At 40.9% G+C, this 13,205-nt stretch overlaps 1 long non-coding RNA gene across 1 annotated transcript; it reads right to left on the reverse strand.

Moving 5' to 3' along the window:
• Positions 1-2,936: 2,936 nt before the first annotated feature.
• LOC311087374 lies at positions 2,937-3,632 on the reverse strand. Its single transcript, XR_014607242.1, has 3 exons — positions 3,472-3,632; positions 3,303-3,375; positions 2,937-3,228 (listed from the first exon to the last, which is right to left on the reverse strand). It is a non-coding gene; the product is annotated as an uncharacterized lncRNA (long non-coding RNA).
• Positions 3,633-13,205: the final 9,573 nt, after the last annotated feature.

Consider the following 13,205-nt stretch of genomic DNA (forward strand, 5'->3'; position numbering starts at 1 on the left):
ATTTCTCTCTGAAAAGCGCGCCCGCGCACACGTCGACCAGAGGAGAGCGAGACCGCGCACATCAACACGCTTCAACAGGAAATCATTGGCAGCGCTGCATAGTGTTTTTGGATGTGAGGGAAAGCTTACCGGGTTCAGCTTCCCAAAGAACCCAGCGTTACAGGAACAGTGGATGCAGTTTGTTTTTCTGGGGCAAAAACGGAGTTGTGCGAGACTGTTTGTTCCCTGTATTTCGACGATGATTGTTTTATAAACAAAGCCCAGATCGACGGATTTGCAGATCGTCTAATGCTTAAGGATCGAGCAGTCACAATGATAAAGGTTCGCGGTTGTGGTTGGAACCGGGTGGTGAGTAAAACTGCTTCAAATGTCTCTGTGTGTTGTTGTTAGCAATCGGCGCGTTAGCACAGCTTTAGCTTTGCCCACACGGCCCGCCTCCGGCCGCTCGTTTTTTTTCCGGAAAGACTCGGTACAGCCTATCTTTCTTTTATAAATATAATAAAACTAAAGACTTTTTGGAGATATGAAGGATGCAATACTACTCTATAGGTACTCAAGATTAACAGGAGATTGAGTGAAAATGAGCATTTCACCCCCCCTTTAAAAAGAGGTTCCTTCTCTGTCCAAAGTCCAATATTTGAGAGAACCCTCTAAACCTTAAAAACTTGTTTTTTACATAGTTTGGTTTTAAAAACCATGCTCTCAAAACTGCTTTGAAGAATGGGCAAACATCCCTCAAGTCCATGTTAGCCAGTTTGATCAAAAACAGTTACAGCACATTGTACTTGAAGACATTTACCTTTCTCAACACAGCACGCGCTTCCGCATTCAGCAATCTCTGTGTTGCTTGTAGTCTGAAAGTCTTTATTCTGTTTTTATTGTCCATCAGGCCTTGTCCTCCCTCTTGAATAGGTAGGAAGAGTACAGCAGATTTTTTTCCAATGCTGCCCATCACATAAAAAGTCAATTAACTTTCTTTGCAGCTCTTCAACAACACTTTCTGGGGCATCCAGAAAATTTTATGCCATAATGCAGCCAGATAATTTGTGAACAATACCCTGCCCCTATACGCTAGCTGAGGTAGCACCCACAACCATCAGGACAACTGGTCACATTTTCTCCACCAAACCCTCCCAGTTCTTCTGCCTATATTGCTCTGTTCCTAAAAACAGCTTCTTCAAACCCCCTCTTCCCCATTTAACTCCCCCTGGAAGCACCCCTTTTGCTATAATACTGCTTAATGAATTAGCAGACTGTCTGGGGATAAGGTTCATCGCCATTTCGGTCTAGTGTAAAATCTAAGGTACAATTCCAGTCACCCCCAAGAACCACACATGCATTATCACATTTGTTTGTAAGAAATTCTACCCTTTCTGCTCCATTATTTGGCGAGTTAAAATGAATGAAAAGAAAACCCCTTTAACTCTACATGTACAATCAAAATTCTGCCCTTATCTATCTCATAAGAAGATATATTAGTCATATTAAGCTTCATTGAAAACAGAATTGCAACACCTCCACTTAGATTAGAGCCATGACTTAGAAAGTTCTTACCCTCCCACCACATTTTCCATTCTACTTCATTACTTACATTGTTGTGTTTCTTGCAAACAAAATTACATCCATTTGTTTGTTTTGAATCAATACATACAAAGTGTCTTTTTCTATAATTCCTTCCTCCATTAATGTTAATTATACTATTTTCATGCTCTCCATAAAAAGAAAAATAATAGAAAGACAAACAAGCAGAAGAGAACAGAAAGAAAATAGCACCAATTGTGACAACCATTACTTGTATTACTTTTTAACCCAATATTTTCTTTATCGTGATTTTGTAACCATCTTTTCAGTCTAAATATTTTCCTTCAGCTCAATTCTTCAAATCCTACACTCTTATGTATTTTATCTTCTGATCTCAAGAATCTTTCAACATCAGGAAAAAAAAACTCTGAACATCAAAAGTCTTTTCAAAAGTTACATCCAAGAGGTCATTCATTTCTTTCACTGTATATAACTAAGAAATTATGACAGACAATTCTGAAAGACTATCATCATCACCCATCTCCTCAATTTCATCATCCCTATCAGCAACCTCAACAGCACCTTTATGATCATTACTGTATTTGTGGCATGAGGCGGTAAGGGCTCTCGATAAATAATCTAGCTTACGGTGATAATTGTCGACTACGCCACCCTGAATAAATCAGGGAATATCTAAATAACCCAGCAATTTGCATTAGGTCTCACAGGTTCGTGTGTGTGTCAGGGAGGTTAGAGACAAGAGTACAACTAAATTACAAAAAAGGTCTTTTATTGACATACAAAAATAGTTAAAAACAGTATATTTTCTTAAAACAAGGGTGCTCAGCGCTCAATGCACAAATATCAAAGGACAAAAACAGGTGTTTGCAGGGGGCAATATGAATGGCACACACCAACATAGTCCTCTACCCACGAGGGTAGGAGGAGTTTCAGCCAAACAAAAAAAATAAAACAACCAGGCTGAGTCGACCAGCGGAAGGACCACTTAATGGCTTTTCCAAAAGCGCAATCCTACTCACACAAACACACACGTCACCGTGCACTTGGATCACACATGCAGGCACTTCAAAAGTGTCACCCACTGCAACACCACCACAACACTGCAAGAGAAGGTCCTTCCGCCTGGCCACCTCAGTTCCTGGAAGAAACAAAATGAATAGACAAAAAAAAGTAATTAAGTTTAGTAAAACCCCAAAATAATAACCAAAGAAAATATCACAACCAAATTACACATACAATAATCAAGATAAACAATGACACACGTACTTAAATAACAAAATAAATCTAAACAAAATACACAAAGTTGAACTAAAGAAATGAATAACAAAAGAATAGAGCTGGTGCAGCACACACACACACACACAAACACACACACACACACACACACACACACGCACGCACTCGCGCGTGCACACACACTGGTTCTCGTACAAATAACAGGCAATTATTATTGATCACAACTTTTCTATCACACTAAAAAGAGGGAAAGGAAGTAGACGATACAAATCCTGTGCCCTTATGAATTCCCGCCGGCGCGATCAGCGCGACACGGAGGGCAGCGCAAGCACCGTGGTCATCCGGGTGGACTCAAGTTCATAGAAACACGGAAAAACGAGAAGGAAATTTTGCAGGGAACCAGCAAAATGGTCCCGAGGACGAAAGGGAGGACCCGCGCCTCACGAACGCCTTAAAGAGAAGCAGCGAGATGTTAGTGCCTCTCTTTCCACTACAATCTTCCAGACATCTTACATGACACTTACCAAAAGATGACATCACCCCACATATAATCCCCACAGGCTACTGTTTACCGCGATCATCATAACCACCGATTAACTGGGGTACAGGAAGCAACGCATTAACAGTGATATAGCGACTCAGTATACTGTACGCCATCATAACCACCACTCAATACAGGGACAGTTTACATACCTGAAGGGTGCGCAGACACCTATTCTGAGCTGATGAAATGCACCGTCGGAAAAGTGCTTAAATGAAACGCTACAATTTGAAGAGAACACATCAGTAGCGTTCTAAACACACAATTTAAAACACTCGCTACCAGCACATACCTGAGGCGCTAGTGGATGACGCACGAGGGGGCGGAGCAAAGACGTGACGCATCTCAGGATACAGCCAACCCGCATTAAATAGACCATACTCTCCCCTGATAGGACACCACAACTGTCAATCACTTAACTAATCCTGTCACATATTCAATTTCATCTTGGAGACCACCACAGGTGCACACCCAACAGGACGGGAAGCAAGAGGAGATAGATGACAACAAGCGCTAGGCAAGCTGTAATTCCTCGCCTAGGCGTCCTGGGCAAAGCAGCAGACAAGGGTGAGACGCAGCAAACGTCCAGCAGCACACAAGATGATCTACTGACAACGAGGGACAGACACAGCAGAGAATATAAGGGAAAGGGTTAGGGTCAGGGTTAGGGTTGTGTATAGGCTAAAGCCTTATACACAAAAACAGCCATTTTAAAATCAATTCTGAATTTTACAGGAAGCCAATGTAAAGTCGCTAAAATGGGTGAACTGTGGGGTATGAGAGAAATGTTATCTCTCTTTTTTTGTGCCAGTCTGACTGCAGCATTTTGGAGAATTTGCAGGTGAGAGATTGCAGTTTGAGGCAGGCCACAGTACAGGGAATTACAGTAGAGATGGGAATTAGACTATAGATGAGAATAGCAAATCTACCAGCTTGTTCTATTTTCGAGCTGTAAAGCACGCGTGACGTGTCCCCTCAGTATGGCACAGTGGGTAATTGTTCCTCATAGCATCCTTGATGCAGTGCGAGTTCCCATTTGAAAGAGAACGTTCCTAATGTAATGGTTCCCTGAGAAGGAGAACGAGACACAGTGTCTTATTGCCATGCTTCTGTTATGCCGGTGATACAGACAAATAAGTGAATGACGTCACTACAGGTGCTCTTTTATACTCAGGTGCACCTGTAGTGACGACATAGACTATTATTAATATTTCTCCGCTGAGCTAATTTGTCACACATGTCCTATTGGACATGCTACATCTTGCTACATGCAACATGCTACAACAACCCCCTAGGCTCGCCAGGGTATGTGCCTAGACCCTCAGAACTATCAGCCCTGTTTGACGCATCACCACCCAAGCTCAGCTAGGTCAGGAAGGTGATCCAGCGGGAAAGATCTGCCCAGGAGTGCTGAAGTTGCTATGGGCCCTGGTTGGAAATCACCTGGGCTAAGCAGACCATACCATCTGAGTGGCAGAGGGCAGTGGCAGTCTCTATTCCCAAACAACAAAACGCCAAGACCATCAAGCAGTTCAGGAGCATAGCTCTACTGAATGTGGAGGGGAAAATATACTTCTCCGTGATGGCAAGAAGAATGTCCACCTACTTCACGGAGAACAACTAGCAGAGTCGGAGCGGCTTTTCTGTCGGACAACATCTCCAAGGCGTTACACACCACATGTCAAAGTCCAAATCACAGTCTTTGTTGTCCCAACTTAATTGATATAAGCACCAATGTAGAACATTATATAGAAACTGTGTCTATTCCTCGTTTAGTGAGGTCAAACATTAAATCAACTGTAGGATCCAGGAAAAATCTAATTGTGATTAAACCAGAAAATCTCAATATTAGTGAACAAAAACAATTTAAAAAGCTAGGTCTTCTAAACATTAGATCACTCACACCTGAGGCAGTTATTGTAAATGAAATGGTCACAGATAATAGTTTTGATGTACTTTGCCTTACTAAAACCTGGCTTAAACCTAATGATTATTTCGGTCTAAATGAGTCTACTCCACCAGGATACTCTGTTATAAGCATGAGCCCCGTCTGATTGGTCGTGGCGGCGGTGTTGCAACAATCTACAGAGATATTCCTAATGTTACTCAGAAAACAGGTCACAGGTTTAATTCGTTTGAAGTACTTGTGCTAAATATTGCGCTCTTCGATGTAAGAAAGAAATTCCTATTATCTCTAGCCTTGGCTACTGTATATAGACCTCCAGGGCCCTATGCTGATTTCCTAAAAGAGTTTGCAGACTTTCTCTCAGATCTATTGGTCAATGTCGATAAAGCATTAAAGGGATACTTCACCTCTGGAAAGATGAATGTGTATTTAAAATAGGTCATTTATGTAGAAGAAATGTGAAGAAATTTTTGAATTTGGAGCTTTCTAGACTGAGAAAAGCCAGAAAATGTATTTTTGGCTTATGTGGATGAAAGACAACAACTCCCAGAATGCACTTGCTTCGCTGCCCTAGGAGGCCACTCCCAAGCCAGGCCTACCGGTAAGAGAGCGCAGTTGAAAACAACAAGGTTAGCCTACTAGTGAGTCTCCGTGATGAGTTTGCCAGGGATTTCGAGATCGCCCACAATGTCTGCAATTCGGTGAGCAGGACGAGGCTGACGGCCGCGGGAGAACGGCGCGAGGCCGGTGGCGTCATTACTGTCTCGTAAGTTATCTCTCACGGAGGAGCGGGAATTTTCTTAGCAATGGTAAAACGCACATCAACCGATCACTTGTTTAGCGTTCATGTAAACACTACATTCAGATTCACTGATCGGAATGAATTCAGTTAGACTAAAACATAAGGTGTGCATGTAAACAATGAATGGCGACTGCAGAAAGCAAAAGCCGAATCCCGGACATTTTGAACGATCTCATCCGCCGGACATGTCCGGGAAAAGGAGGATGGTAACCCCTACTACTCAGCTTTCTCCACAGAACAAGAGCCTGCTAGCTTAGCTTCCAAAGAAAGACGGCTGACACTGTGTACATTCTGTGAGTGAGATCCCACCCTCTATGGGTGGGTTGAAAACATGCGTGACAGCTCCTCCTATTGGCTGTAGTCTTTAGCCTCTGGCCAGAAAATCCTCAGATGACGCAAAATGACGATTTTTGCGTCATCTGAGGATTTTTTCCAGACAAAAAATTCAGAAATCTCTCCTCTCAGGGGGATATGAGGGTGGAAAGCACAGTAATTTGAAAATACTACAGGTTTTCTACTTATACAAAGCTTAATGCTAAATCCTGAAGTATCCCTTTAATTGTTGGAGATTTTAACATACACGTAGATAACACAAATGATGCGTTAGGGGCTGCGTTTACAGATTTATTAAACTCTTTTGGGGTCAAGCAAAACGTCACTGGTCCCACTCATCGTCTTAATCATACGCTAGATTTAATTATATCACATGGAACCAATCCAACCGATATAGATATTATACCGCAAAGTGATGATGTCACTGATCATTACATGGTAACTTGCATACTACGTACTGCTGAAATTTGTCATGTTGCGCCACGTTATCGACCAGGCAGAACAATCCTTAAAATCACTATAGATAGATTCTCAAATAGCTTACCTGATCTATCTCAGCTGCTCAGTGAACCCAAACAAACAGATGAACTAGAGGAAATGACTAGCACTATGAGCACCATTTTCTCTAGTACATTAGACATTGTTGCACTAATTAGATTAAAAAAGGTTAAACAACTAAAGCACCATGGTACAACAGTGCAATGCATGTTATCAAGAGAGAAACTCGCAATTTAGAGCGTAAATGGAAACAAACTAATTTAGAGGTCTTTAGAATCGTGTGGAAAGACAGTATGTCACATTATAAAAAGGCCCTAAAAGCGGCCAGGGCTGAGAATCTCCGCAAGCTAATAGAAAATAACCAAAATAATCCAAGGTTTTTATTTAACAGCGTGGCTAGACTAACAAATAAACAGACATCACCTGAGCAAAATATTCCGTTACAGTTTAGTAGTAATGATTTTATGAATTTCTTCACTGAGAAAATAGAAGGCATCAGAAACACAATTGTAAATGTACAATCTTTAATGGTGTATTATGATTCAGCCTCAATTATCGCCCCTCAAGAAAAACTACAGCGCTTTACAACTATAGGACAGGAAGAGCTAAATAAACTTATCACTTCATCTAAAACAACAACATGTTTATTAGATCCTATACCAACTAAACTACTGAAAGAAGTGTTACCTGTAGTGGAAGAGCCTCTCCTCAATATTATTAACTCATCTTTATCTTTAGGTCATGTTCCAAGAATATTCAAGTTTGCAGTTATAAAACCTCTCATTAAGAAACCACAATTAGATCAAAATAACCTAGCAAATTACAGACCCATTTCAAATCTTCCATTTATGTCTAAAATACTAGAAAAAGTTGTGTCTGCTCAACTGGGCTCTTTCTTGCAAGAAATTGATATCTATGAAAAATTTCAGTCTGGATTCAGGCCGCATCATAGCACTGAAACTGCGCTCGTTAAAATTATAAATGATTTACTTCTAGCTTCTGACCAAGGCTGTATCTCAATACTAGTTTTACTCGATCTTAGTGCTGCGTTCGATACTATAGATCACAAAATACTCTTAAATCGACTACAAAACTACACTGGTGTTCATGGACAGGCATTAAGCTGGTTTAGATCGTACTTATCAGACCGCTACCATTTTGTCTGTTTAAATGGGGAAAAAAATGGAAGATAACGTCAGTAAACTATGGAGTGCCGCAAGGATCTGTGTTAGGCCCTCTGTTATTCTCAATATATATGCTGCCACTTGGTAATATTATAAGAAAACACGGAATTAATTTCCACTGTTATGCTGATGGCACTCAATTATATATTTCATCACAACCAGATGAAAACACTAAATTATCTAAATTGACAGAGTGTGTTAAAGATATAAAATACTGGATGACGTGTGTAGCAGCCCTTGGATTCAAAAAGAGAGTCTCGACTGATGCATAAGGTGTTTCTTTATTTAGTTTGCCAAACCAGCATGACGTTCAACTTTTAATCCATCATCACCTTAGCACTGTGAAAACTGTATTGAAAACATACATACAACAAACATTTCACACACTTGTTTTCACGGCTACAAACGTCATTACGTAAACAAACATTTAGGGTAACAAACATTAATTACACAACAAAATAAACCATACATATGTGCAAACAATTTTCTGAATTATATAAATAAAAACATATCATACCTCGCTGCACTCACCAAGGAATGCAAAACATAATACGATAGTCCTTTCTTCCGTCATAAAACGGGCGTCGAGTTCAAGTTCATGAATAAACAAAATCTCAGATAAAATCCACATGTATGCTCAAACACAGCTGCGTACCATTCACACCTGCCAGCTACCTTTTAAAAGCTCATCTTCTCTTGTGCAGACTACGGTGCCACCAAAGGGATAAATTTCAACATCACAGGTGCACAGAATTTCCGGTCAATCACATACAAATGACATTAAAGCGCATACAAGATAAAATTATTTGAATATGTTACAAACATTTATTTAATTTAATCAACAGCATACATTAAACTCCAAAGTGGTCCTTTACAACGTGTACTTTTCTGCTATTAAATTCAGATAAAATGGAGGTATTACTTATTGGCCCAAAAAACTGCCCACAAAATCTCTTACAATACAACTTTAATTTAGAAGGATGTCCTGTTACTTTATCCACTACAGTAAAAGACCTGGGTGTTATACTAGACCGCAACTTGTCTTTTGAAAATCATATTTCATATGTTACAAGAACAGCCTTTTTCCACCTTAGAAACATTGCTAAGCTACGTTATATGCTATCAGTTTCTGATGCAGAAAAGTCAGTTCATGCATTCATGACCTCGAGACTAGATTACTGTAATGCTTTATTAGCTGGTTGTCCTGCATCCTCAATAAACAAGCTACAGTTAGTCCAAAATGCAGCTGCTAGAGTTCTTACTAGGTCAAGGAAATATGATCATATAACACCGATTTTATCATCACTACACTGGTTACCTATTAAAGGGATAGTTCACTTTGAAATTAAATTTTGGTATGTTTTAGCTTACCTGAAGGGCATCCAAGATGTAGGTGTCTTTTTTTCCGCAGTAGTTTCAATTTTGATATTTTTAGGTCAAACCGTTCTTGTCTGTCAGTCCTATAATGCAGGTCTGCGGTCACTGTCTCAAAGAGCATGCACAGAGTCCAAATTAAAACAATTCCCCATCGTCCAAATTAAACAATTCCCCATCGTAAGTACACATTGATGGCCTAATACACGAAACGAGCGGTTTGTGTGAGAAAACGAACAGTATTTATATCGTTTTTAACTCTTGTACACAACAATGTCCAAATGATCTAAGGGCGCGCGCGCATCCTGGTGTGTGACGTGTGCGCAGACTGGTGCATAGATAAATATACACTAGAATAGATGTCGCCTTGCCTACGGCAGTCGTTCCAATAAACGACTCGTTCCGGCAGTCGTAGCCAAGGTGACATCTAGTGTATATATATATATCTATGCACCAGTCTGCGCACATGTTAAAAAACCGGGATGCGCGCGCGCCCTTAGATCAGTTGGACGTGGTTGTGTTTATAAGAGGTAAAAACTATATAAATACTGTTCGTTTTCTCACACAAACCGCTCGTTTCGTGTATTAGGCCATCAATGTGTACTTACGATGGGGAATTGTTTAATTTGGACGATGGGGAATTGTTTTAATTTGGACTCTGTGCATGCTCTTTGAGACAGTGACTGCAGACCTGCATTATAGGACTGACAGACAAGAACGGTTTGACCTAAAAATATCAAAATTGAAACTACTGCGGAAAAAAAGACACCTACATCTTGGATGCCCTTCAGGTAAGCTAAAACATACCAAAATTTAATTTCAAAGTGAACTATCCCTTTAAGTTTCGTATCAATTACAAAGTATTACTACTGACCTATAAAGCCCTAAATGGTTTAGCTCCTGGGTATTTAACGGATCTTCTATCGCCCTACAATCCATCGCTCTCTTTAAGATCACTAAATTCGAGGCTTCTGGTCATTCCTAGGATATCTAAGTCCACTAAAGGAGGGAGGGCATTTTCATATTTAGCTCCTAAACTGTGGAATGGCCTTCCTGATATTGTTCGAGGCTCAGTCTTGCTGTCCCAGTTTAAAACTAGATTAAAGACACATCTCTTTAGCCAAGCGTTCGCATAATACTACCTTTAATACTACAGTTGAATCATATCGAATGCATTAATATTATGAACAGCAGCTATGCTAATTATTTCCCATCTGCTTTTCTGTCGTTATCTCGGGATGCTAGTCCCGAGGTAAATAGAGTTCGTCAGTTCCAGTTTGTATCCAGCCTCACATGGAACCTTCAGATGCCCCAACACCCGTGAAGAGACGACTCGACGCCTGTGAAGAGACGACTCGATGCCCGTGAAGAGACGACTCGACGCCCGTGAAGAGACGACTCGACGCCTGTGAAGAGACGACTCAACGCTGGCGATATATTATGCCCTAAATTAATACATGATTAACTAACTTTTCTATGTACATTTCTGAAATGCACTTTCTGTAAAGCTGCTTTGAGACAATATGTATTGTCTATACAAATAAATTTGAATTTGAATTGAATTGAATTGAACAACTACATAAATACCAGCTGCCAGAAAGCCGGGATTCCAGGTTTTCCTGGCTGTGTAGAGCATGCTTCCATGATTTGGGAAAAGATCCAGACCACTAAGAGGGAGAAAAAAGATCTGCACGTCATATGGCTAGCTTTGGAATTCTTCTACATCCCAGACAACATCAGGACCATGATCATGAACTACTTCCAGGACATGCACGTGTGCTTTGCACTAAAGAAGTTCACCACTGGCTGGCAACAACTGGAAGTAGGGAAGATAACTTTTTAGAGGCACGAAACATCTTTTAGCGTTAGATAAGTGCCTATTACCAACATAATCCAATCTGAATTGAATTAATACATTGTTCGACCAGACCTAATTGTTTTATATATATAAATATAGGTTAGATTAGATAGATTTGTTTGCGCACATGATATCAGGAAGCAACTTAATACACACATAATGACAGGAGGGTGACGGGGTGTGTAAATCGTGTTACTCCTCCCACTTCTGATAGTTTTACTGAGATTTCTTATCCTGTGCTAATTGGCCATTATTATTACAGACATCCTGTGGTAAAATTACATTACTCCATCTACCCTTGTAAAGCTAATCCTGACTGAATAGGGCTTTAGTCAGGGAAAAAAAGGTTGTCACCGAACATTTTTTGTCATAGTTTTCGTTAATGAAATTAACATTGCTACTGAATCTCTTCCTAAAAAGCTTTCGGGCATCAGGCTTTTGAAAATTGAGGAAATCACCCTCATCCACTCAATCAGAGTGTTTTCTAATGGCAGAAACCAAATCAATTATGATACTCAGTAGTAGATGTGCTTCAAGTTAAATTCTTCTTGACTGAAACTTTAAAGAATGCATAAAAACTGTATTGTTTATCATTTTAGCTATTGCAATCTTCTAAATCATTATATGTGAAATATATGCATCACATCACTTTTGTGTTCACTATCAACATGTGGATGAAAGTGTTCATTACTGTCATTATTTACATTAAGCTAAGATGCTGTTTGATTGTTCCTCAAGTGTACCGTACTGTAAAAAAAGTCTAATGTTCACAATATCTGAACATGAATTAGCTTTTCACCAATATTAACACAACATAATTTAACATGTGGAATGCACATTTTGTAATTATTTATAAATATTTATTAGAAATGCCCATTTCTTTTGTGGATACAGTGTCAATAATAAGAATCAGACACAGACTAGTGGAACATTATTAAAGCGTAGTGCAGAATCAGTCTAACTCAACGTTTACTGACAGATTGATGTGGAGATTCACACACATCAGTGTCTGGAATGACACTGCAAATAAACATGTAGTGATTTTGTTCCCGTACAAGAACGTTCTCTCGTACTGCGTTGCAAACGCTGTGGGAAAACTCCTTTTCTCAAGAATATTGAAGCCTTTATTTTAAAATGCATTGCAGCTGCACAGCAAGAACATCATAGCTCATGCAAGCGAGCTGATTGGCTGTGCTGCGGCAACTGCACAAACCTATGGCGAGTGAGCAGGAGCGCGCGATCCAATGGGAACGCTTGGCGCCCTGCCAGACTTGAGAGCGCCAACATGGACGCGGCACGAGAGTATAAATTGAGAGAAAACTCGCCATATGACAGATCTATTCTCCTTCAGCTCTGAGACTTACCTCGTCGCTGATTTCTCTGGATTAGGAAGCCGCTCGCCGTAGAACAGCCCCTCAGTGGAACAGCTTCAGCGCCCAGCTAAGCATTTCCCTGTGGCATTCGGCTTAACCTGACTGAGATCAGGGACGTGGATAAGACTGCCTTCCTCGACTCACCGGTCTCAACAACTGGTCTCTTCAGCCCATCCGTCAGCAGCTTCGCAGAGCGCTTCACCGAAGCTCAGAAGGCTTCCAGTGCTATGAAGCACTTCCTTCCAAAGCACTCCAGTTCGGCTTCACGGCGCCCCGAGAGCACGCCGCAGCCAGAAAAGACAGCGCCGCAGGTTTATCAGCCCTGCCCAGTGGCTGAAATCAGCCAGCGTCTGAAGCCAGCTAAACGGTACCCGTTCCCCAAGCGCCAGGGACCCCCGGCCGAAGCTCATGCTCGACCACGAGCCCAGGAAGCCATCCTAGCCGTCAGAAAGAGGGGTCTATGTCCCACCGCGGCCGGACCAGCCCCGAAGATCACTCGAGTGCTTCTCACAGCCCCCTCTTCAGCTCAGGCGGCTGGAGCAGTATTAAATGTAGAAC

This window comes from Abramis brama (assembly GCF_963993115.1).
Source record: "Abramis brama genome assembly, chromosome: 7".
In the NCBI taxonomy this organism is placed as follows: Eukaryota; Metazoa; Chordata; class Actinopteri; order Cypriniformes; family Leuciscidae; genus Abramis; species Abramis brama.